At 47.6% G+C, this 7931-nt stretch overlaps 1 long non-coding RNA gene across 1 annotated transcript; it reads left to right on the forward strand.

Annotated features, from left to right (window-relative positions):
• The first annotated feature begins 5223 nt into the window (after positions 1 to 5223).
• On the forward strand, positions 5224 to 6310 carry LOC129404836 (uncharacterized). The gene is made up of 3 exons (XR_008630172.1): positions 5224 to 5287; positions 6001 to 6075; positions 6187 to 6310. It is a non-coding gene; the product is annotated as an uncharacterized LOC129404836 (long non-coding RNA).
• Positions 6311 to 7931: the final 1621 nt, after the last annotated feature.

The following is a 7931-nucleotide window of genomic DNA, read 5'->3' on the forward strand; positions in this document are numbered from 1 at the left end:
TGTTTGTATGCAACCTACCTGAACTATCTCTTTGGCCCTGTTTTGATTTATTAAAGTAATTTGAATGTCATTTTCTGGGAACATTATCATCCTACGAAGAAATATCATTTGTAGTAGAATTTTTAACACATATTTGCCCTGCAAACCTTAGGTAAGACTATGGATTTTCAAAGATCTATAAAGGATTTATTATCAAATTTCACCAGCAGGGAAACTGAGCTCAGATATAGAAAAACCTGGGTCATCTAAAGAGACCAGATACAATAGTTCTGAATCTGTGTTCTCCTTTCACATCATGATTCTGTACATTGAATAGTCAAGATTGGGTCCACAGAGCAAACCTTCCATTGTAAAACATTTTTTATGCTGTTCTTTGTTTGGTGATTGTCTAGTTTCTCACTTCAATGGCTGTTCCACATCCAGAGGCGTTCTCCTGTATACTTTTCTTCTGCCGTGTCATTCATCCGAATACTGCTTTTCTGTGTAGACCTCATAGTGCTGTGCTCTATTTTCCTGCCTCTCTAAGAATTAATTCATTAATAAAACTGTCACTGAATTAATAAGCTTTGTTTGCCATGAACACGAGCAATATGATTCACTTTGAGTGTCAATTTTGCATGAGAGATTTTATTATCTTGTGCACTTGACCTCGTGTTTCCAACTAGGGAAAATAGCTCATTGAGAGCACTAGAGACCGAGTCTCTCCTTCGAGGATGCTATACAATCATCTGCTCAGATGCTCCAGTTTTACAGATGAGTAAAGGTCTCTATCTTTGCATGGAACCAGTAATGGCTGCAGGCATGTGAGTCTAGTCCCACGCTTAACCTTGTTGCTTTGCTTACTCTTCTGAAAGTAGAGCAACCCTTACCCCAATGAGTTGCTCAGAGGATTCAAGCACAGCACATGAGCCCACAGTCTCATCCAGAGCAGACACCAGTTTGCTGCTTCCCACGTGGTTCGTCTGTAATACTAAATGCAGATTGTTTTCTCCAGCTCTTACTCAGACACTGCAGGCTGAGTTGAACAAACTTCAGGAATCCAGTGTTTGGAAAGGAATCACAAGTACTGTCCAGGGAACCAAGAGCTTTTTGGGCAATGTCGTCTCTAGTGTCGGAGCTGTGGGGTGAGTGGTATGGGACCCCATGATGTCGGGAAGTGAGGGAAGTCAAAGACTGTGCAGTAGATTAAAGTGGTCTCCCCATGCTGAAATCAGAGTGTAAGACAGATGCCCCAGAGACCAGAGTATATCAGAGGTGGGGTGTAGTGCCAGAGCCTCATGGTTGTGTCATTTTACCACCGTGTGAAGTGTCTCTTCACTGCCATCAACACCAGTTTGCTGGTGCTTGAGTTCCTTCCCCAAGGACTCAGTCGTTCCTTCTCCAGATAGAGCTGAGGAGAAAGATGTATTCTCTCCCAAACCCCTGAGAGAGGAGACCAAGCTCAGGGTAGAGCTCACTCCAACATACAGTTTTTTTGGTTTGGATGGGGGCTACCAGCCACTGGTCCTCAGAGTTCACTGTTGGGTGCTCCGAGGTCACACCTGGCAGTGCTTGGTGGACCATGCAGCGCTGGGGAGTAAACTGGGGCCTCCTGCATGCAAAGCCTGCTCTCACCCTCTTGACCTTCTCCACGCCCATCAATGGTGGGATTTGTACAGAGCACAACTCACTGGAGTCCATATCCTTGATGTGAAGCTTGAAGTGAATCCTCACGACAACAGCATGGACCTGAGGTTCCCAATCAGAGCCAATGTCAACGTGGCCCTGTGAGTTTGCGTTTCCATTTTGGGGTCTGGGAGAGGGATTGTGTCCTGCTAATGGGAGCCAACTGAATCCTCACATGCTGCTTACAAGCACTGATCCTCAGCCTCATGATCACCGGTTACTTTTCTAACCATATTCCCTTACCACTAAAATGTTCTCAGCATCTCAGACCATAGCCAAGTCTTCTTAAAAGAAATCCTGTGTTGTAAATAAAGTATGAAGAATTGAGATAACATGAGCAAGTGTTACTCTGGCGGTTGCCTCTGGAATTCATTTGTCTCCTGAGACTCCCTGTAAAGAGTAGAGGGTGTGCAAATCCATGTAGGCACTTGTGTACAGGCTGGTAGAACACACATGAATAGCCTATGTGAAAAATGTAACTTTTATGTTCTTAATGTTAACTCTCTTAATGTTCTTTAAGAGAGTTCGGAAAAAGAACAGGAGTCATACTATCTTTTTTTGTCATCCTATCTTTATCAATAATAAACATAATATCTAACCTTCATTCTTTAGCCAAGAGACCTAGTGATCGTTTTCCAGTGCAGTACCATAGGGCTTGATCATTTAAAGATAGGGATTAAAATTATAATGATAATAATAATACATTTTCTCCATAGTGTTGCTATAATCTCTAGCTAATGTTTGCCTAAAACACTTTTTTGCAGGCCTGTAGTTGGAAAACTGGTTAACTTGGGGGTGTCCCTGGACCTCCTGACTACCGTCACAGTGGAAGATCCCGAGTCTGAATTCCCCACATTGGTCAAAGGAAAATGCAGGAGTGACCCCGCCAGCTTCAAGCTCGTCCTGTTCGACGGGTAAGGCCCATTCATCAGAGAGTCGGGCATCTGAGGAACTGAGCACCCAAATGTCAGCCTCACTTGTGTATCTGGAAAGTTGTGCCATGTGGAGAAAATGAATTAGACTCTGGGGTCAGACAGACCTTGTTTGCAGAAACAGCTGTAGCTCTAATGTGGGACTTTGTCATAAACTTGGCCACACTGAGCCTCAGTCATCCCCTAGAACTGCCTTTGATGGTAATATAGACTGCTCAACTCCCCAGATGAGACTACATAGGGTTTCACGCTATGTTCTCAATAACCATTTCAACATGTCTTTTCTGGCTTCTGTCTTTTTCTCCCCATGGTTCAGAATAGGCTATTGATCCCTGAAGGCAGATTGGGTAGATTTCACCTTCCAGCACTCCTGGTGTTCACGTCATAGTTTTGTATTGGGGGCCACATGTGGTGGTCCTGGAGACTTCTCCCTGTTCCCCATTCCTCGAGTTGCTCCCAGAAGTGGTCAGGTGACCTTGTCATATTGGGATTGAACCCCAGATTCCTACCCAGAAAGCCGTGTCGGCACTTGAGGTTCCCCAAGTCCTGTGTCATATATTTTTGAAGCTCAAGCACTATGTGCTCACACACATTCAGGACTGTCATATTTGAGGGACGATTGGCGTCATGCATTATCTCTTTCATCACAGCAGAAATAAAAGTAATGGCAATAAATTGAATTACCCTCTCCTCTAGTTGATATAAGGGAAGAGGAGAACAAGATGTTTCTCCAAAGCTCTTTTTTCAGAGCATTCTCAAATTGTCCTCCACCCACTGGAAAAATCCCAAAAGGAAATCTTGAAAGCATGTATGAAATTATTGGTCCTTGTCATCTGTAAGATGTACATCCTGAGGGGTCTGTTTTAAGAAGCATGGTTGGGACAACAATAGTCAGTGGAGGAGAAAAGGTCTGGGAATGGAGGCTTGAACTGACTTTGCAGGATGCAAGGCCTCACTCTGGACCCTCTGCTCCAAAGCTCGGGTTCTGCCCTGCTCCAAAAGGTGAGGACACAGGCTGCTCCAACCTACCTACCAAGAAATCTCACTGCCGACATCCTAGAAATACTGGGTGATCCGTATGTGCGGAGGCCTGGACCCTCTGGGGAGTGGAGAAAGTTCTGGGGAGTCCTTCTGTCTTTTAGGGACCCATGTACAACTGTGCAGTGCCATCCTATTCCGTTCTCCAAATCCTCCCTGCCCTCCTTTGCATTTTGGAGTCTTAGGCTCTGAATTTTTAGCTCTGCCTGGTCGTGTTCCACCCCCTGGCCCCTATTTCTTGCTCAAAAACTTTTGACTTGCTCCAGTGCCTTTTCTTTCTCACAAGACATGTGTTCAGACTGGCATGTTGCATAGGGTCATTCCCCATGCCTTATCCATGTCACAGGGTGTCATTTTAGATTTCATTGTACATCAATTTCACTCATTCTTTAGCCTAAATGTCCAGTGCCCTTGCTACCTGAGAACTGGCTCTGGCGCAGGAGAAATTATTGGCAGCAACAGACTCGTCCCCCACACTCCTGGAGCTAAAGATCCGGAGAAAGGCTCCGGATGAGCACCTAGTCCATTCGAAAAATAGACCTCCAGGGACAGGTCAGACTGTGAGGAGTCTTGGGCATGCAGTTCAGTGAGGGTCCTGTTGCATCAGTCTTCTCATGGGATCAGTGGGTGGTGGAGACAATGAGCAGAAATCTGAAGATGGGGAGGAGTCCATCTCAGCAAGATGTGCTGAGTGTTTTGGTACCAGTTTGGAGCTGCCAATGCTTGGTTCATCTCTGGGGCCTCCGTTGAGCTGGGCACTGACACGTGTGGAAGTGCCAGAAATGAGCAGTATCTGGAGGGATGGGTTACGATAGGAGTCTCTAGGAACTGGCTGAGCTAGCCCATTTCCCCTTAGATGTGGGGCTCTAAGATGATCCTCTGGCAAGAGCCTGTGTCTTTTCAAGGGGTCTCTGTGCCCTTATATCTTCTGATATACTCAGCAGAGTTGTAGCTGCTGGTAGCTCACCCCCTCTCCCATCTCTTCCAGCAAGGCCCCTGCACTCAACCGCCTGGTGGACTCTGTGCTCGCCCTCAAGCAGAAGATTGTGTCCCTTGTGATCGAGAAAGCCGTGAGTCCCCCTTCCTGAGGCCCAGACACAGACATGGCATTGATAGGGTGGCCCCCTTTCTGGCCACTTTCCCTCTGCAGACTGTCAGTGGGAACCCAGTCACTTTGGCTCAGCCTGGAGGCGGCCTGACCTTTAGCCAACTTCCTAAGAAGCCAAGCTCAAGCGTCGATCTCAGTCATGATATTCCTATTTTGTCTTTTATAGTTAATATTTTCTTCAGTTAACACAACATCAATTGCTTAAAAGTACTCTGGTGCCCTCAAATTTTTTAAGGAAGCTTTACTTTACTATGGAGGATAGAAATAAATTTTTTAGGAAGTGGGAATTATACTTTCAAGCTCCCTGGGTTCTGCTGTACAGGGTTTGTGGGTCCAAGGAGCCTGTGTTCTCAGATTGGTGGTGTCTAGGCTCCCACTGCTTTTGAGTCCTAAGGATCAAAGGCCCTGAGGAACCATGGAAGGGGCGTCTCCATGTGATCCCAGTGGACACTCACCTGCCCTCCTCTCCCCACCCCTCAGGTGTGCCCCTTGCTTCACCTGGTGATCGACTCCAATGTTGGTGTCATCGTCAAGAACATCTTAGGTAAGTGCTGCCGCAGCCTGGGAAGCTGCTCTCTGTGCCCTTGTAGTGTGGGGTCCCCGGACAGGAAGAAGGACCTTCTGCCCTGAGAAACTAAGGGATTGAGGAGGCTCTGGGGGCCTGAAGACCTCCCTTCTGTCATCCCTTATTGCTGAGGTGACTGGGAGGACTGATCCATGACAGCAGGTGGACTGGATGGAGATCCTAACCCTAAGTGTTCAGTCAAGCACCTGCATGGCCTATGACCTTGCCCATTTTGCTCCTGCATGAAGGGGCTTCTCCTTGCTGAGACATGGATTAGAAGCAGCAGAAGGGCCTCTCAGGAGGAAGTGATGCTTCCAAGCTCATGCTTGTTTTCTTTCTGAGCAGGAGCTGGACTTCTCCAGAAACTGCGGTGCTTTGGGTTCCAGGATCTCCTGGCATGGTGGGGTGCCAGGCAGCAGGAACTAGAGCAGTGGGGTCAGTGAGGATCCCATACCTGGTAGAAAAGAGCCACTGGCTCAGTTGTTGGACAATCATCTCATTAGATTCTCTCAACCTCCCCTTTGAAGGGGCACCCTCTGGTCCGACTTTACAGACAGATAATCTAGGCTGGACAGGTGGCAGCACATTTGTGGCATCCCTGTCAGGCAGAGCATGAAGAATGTCATCCACTGATGTTCTGGGTACTATTTGGTGGAGACTGAGGTTTGCTGTTGCTTGTTTTGTCTGGGCAGATCAAATTCAACTCGGAGTCCAGGTCGGAGTCTGAAGACAGAGCTTGGGGATGAGCGAGGTGCTGCCCCTGGCTGGTGAGGGTCCTGGGGTGGGGTCTGAGGGTGTGGTGGAGTTATGGGGCTCCTCCATGGGTGCCTGGATGAAGCCAGAATCGGCCATGCCCTAACCACTGAGTCTCCTTGCAGACCGGTTCCCCAGTCTTGACCAGCATCCCTGGTTGGCATCTCCCTCTACGAAGGTGCTGCCAACCCAGTGGGAATCGAAGTCTGAGCCCACCGGATTAGCCTTACAGTTGGGACCACAGCCCCCGCTTTACTTGCCTCCCTCAATAAAACAACATTCCTGCACTTCCATGTCACCTGCTCTTTCTTCGTCTAGGGTGTGAGATAGAGGTGGGACATTGGGCTGTGTCAGAGAACTGGACCATGGTTGAATAAAATTGGGACTATGCAGCCCCATCTTTTTGTCTTAGAAATGAAGACAAGGGGCCCAGAGAGAATGCAGTGGGCTACAGTCTTGCCTGGTCTGGCCCACCCCATTCAAGTGTTTGATACCACAAGTGATCCCTACAGGAGTGATCCCAAAGCACAGAGCTAGGTATTGTCAGCCACTCCGTATATATATTAAAAAAAGTAAAAATTACCAAGTGACTTGATTTTGCCAGAGAGAAGTCAAGTCTCCCTAGGTCCAAAGGCAGTTGTGCAGGGACAGAGACACCCCTTCAGCAGGTCTGGTAAATACCAGACTGGCCAGGCCAGCAGCAGGGTCAGGAAAGTTGGGCACTATTTGAGTCCTCACTGAGTGGCCTTGTGGTTAGTCAGGGGGTCTGCGAGTGAGGGACAGAGTGGGGACAGTGGCATGAGGGTTTGAGGTCTGTGTCCACACGGGGCTGCCCTGACTTCCTCTAGGTGTGTGTGGGAGCTGTTCGAGTAGCACCTGAGAACATCCATAGTCAGTTGCCCAAGAATCACCCTCACACCCTCGCTAACCCTGCGTGCCGGTGTGCCCATGTGCAGGTGACCCAGGCCCTGGGGGTGCTGCCCTGTACTGGCTCCTCTTGCTTGCACACTCCTTCATCTGGAGTTAGGCTGAGTCAGACAAGCCTCCTCCACTTGTGGACATGTCCTGGAGACCGCCCTGGGGCCCCTACTCAAGGTCTAACCATGATATAGGCAGGGAGGTTAGGGAAGGGCTCCCCCACATACACACTCCCATTGTGGCAATGAAATTTCTGGGAAGTCAAATTCACTGGTCCTAGTCTGTACCACCTTGTGGATACAGAAAGCAAGACCTGATAAGATCTTCTCTAGCAGCTGACCCTTAGGAGACTGGACCCCTCCCTACAGAAAGGGCCTGAAGGAAATTACAGGAGAACCCTCAATTCCTTCCTTTAATCTGTTAATCCTCAACTGGCCTAGACCAGAGAAGGCTGGACCCACCCTCCAAGAGGAGGAACAAAGTTCAAGAAAAGGAGTTTCAGCAAAGAAATTCAAAAGATCATCAGAGACTACTTTGAAAGTCTGTATGCCATGAAACAAGAGAACCTAGATGAAATGGATAAATTCCTGAATTCCTATCATCTCCCATAGTTGAACTAAGAAGATCTGGAATACCTGAATTGACCTATCAATATCAAAGAAATTGAAACTGTAATCAGAAATCTTCCAAAAATCAAAAGCTCAGGTTCAGAAGGTTTCACTAGCACATTCTTCCACTTATGGTGGGAATGACGACTGGCTCAGCCCTTTTTTAAACAGTATGGGCGCTTCTCAAAAAATTAGAAATTGAGTTCCCATTTGACCCAGCAATACTGCTTCTGGAAATATATCCTGGACATGCAAAAAAGTATAGTCGAAATGACATCTGCACTCATATGTACATAGCAGCAGTGTTTACAATAGCCAGAATCTGGAATAAACCCAAGTGCCTG

The sequence above is a fragment of the Sorex araneus genome, chromosome 5, assembly GCF_027595985.1.
Source record: "Sorex araneus isolate mSorAra2 chromosome 5, mSorAra2.pri, whole genome shotgun sequence".
NCBI lineage: Eukaryota > Metazoa > Chordata > Mammalia > Eulipotyphla > Soricidae > Sorex > Sorex araneus.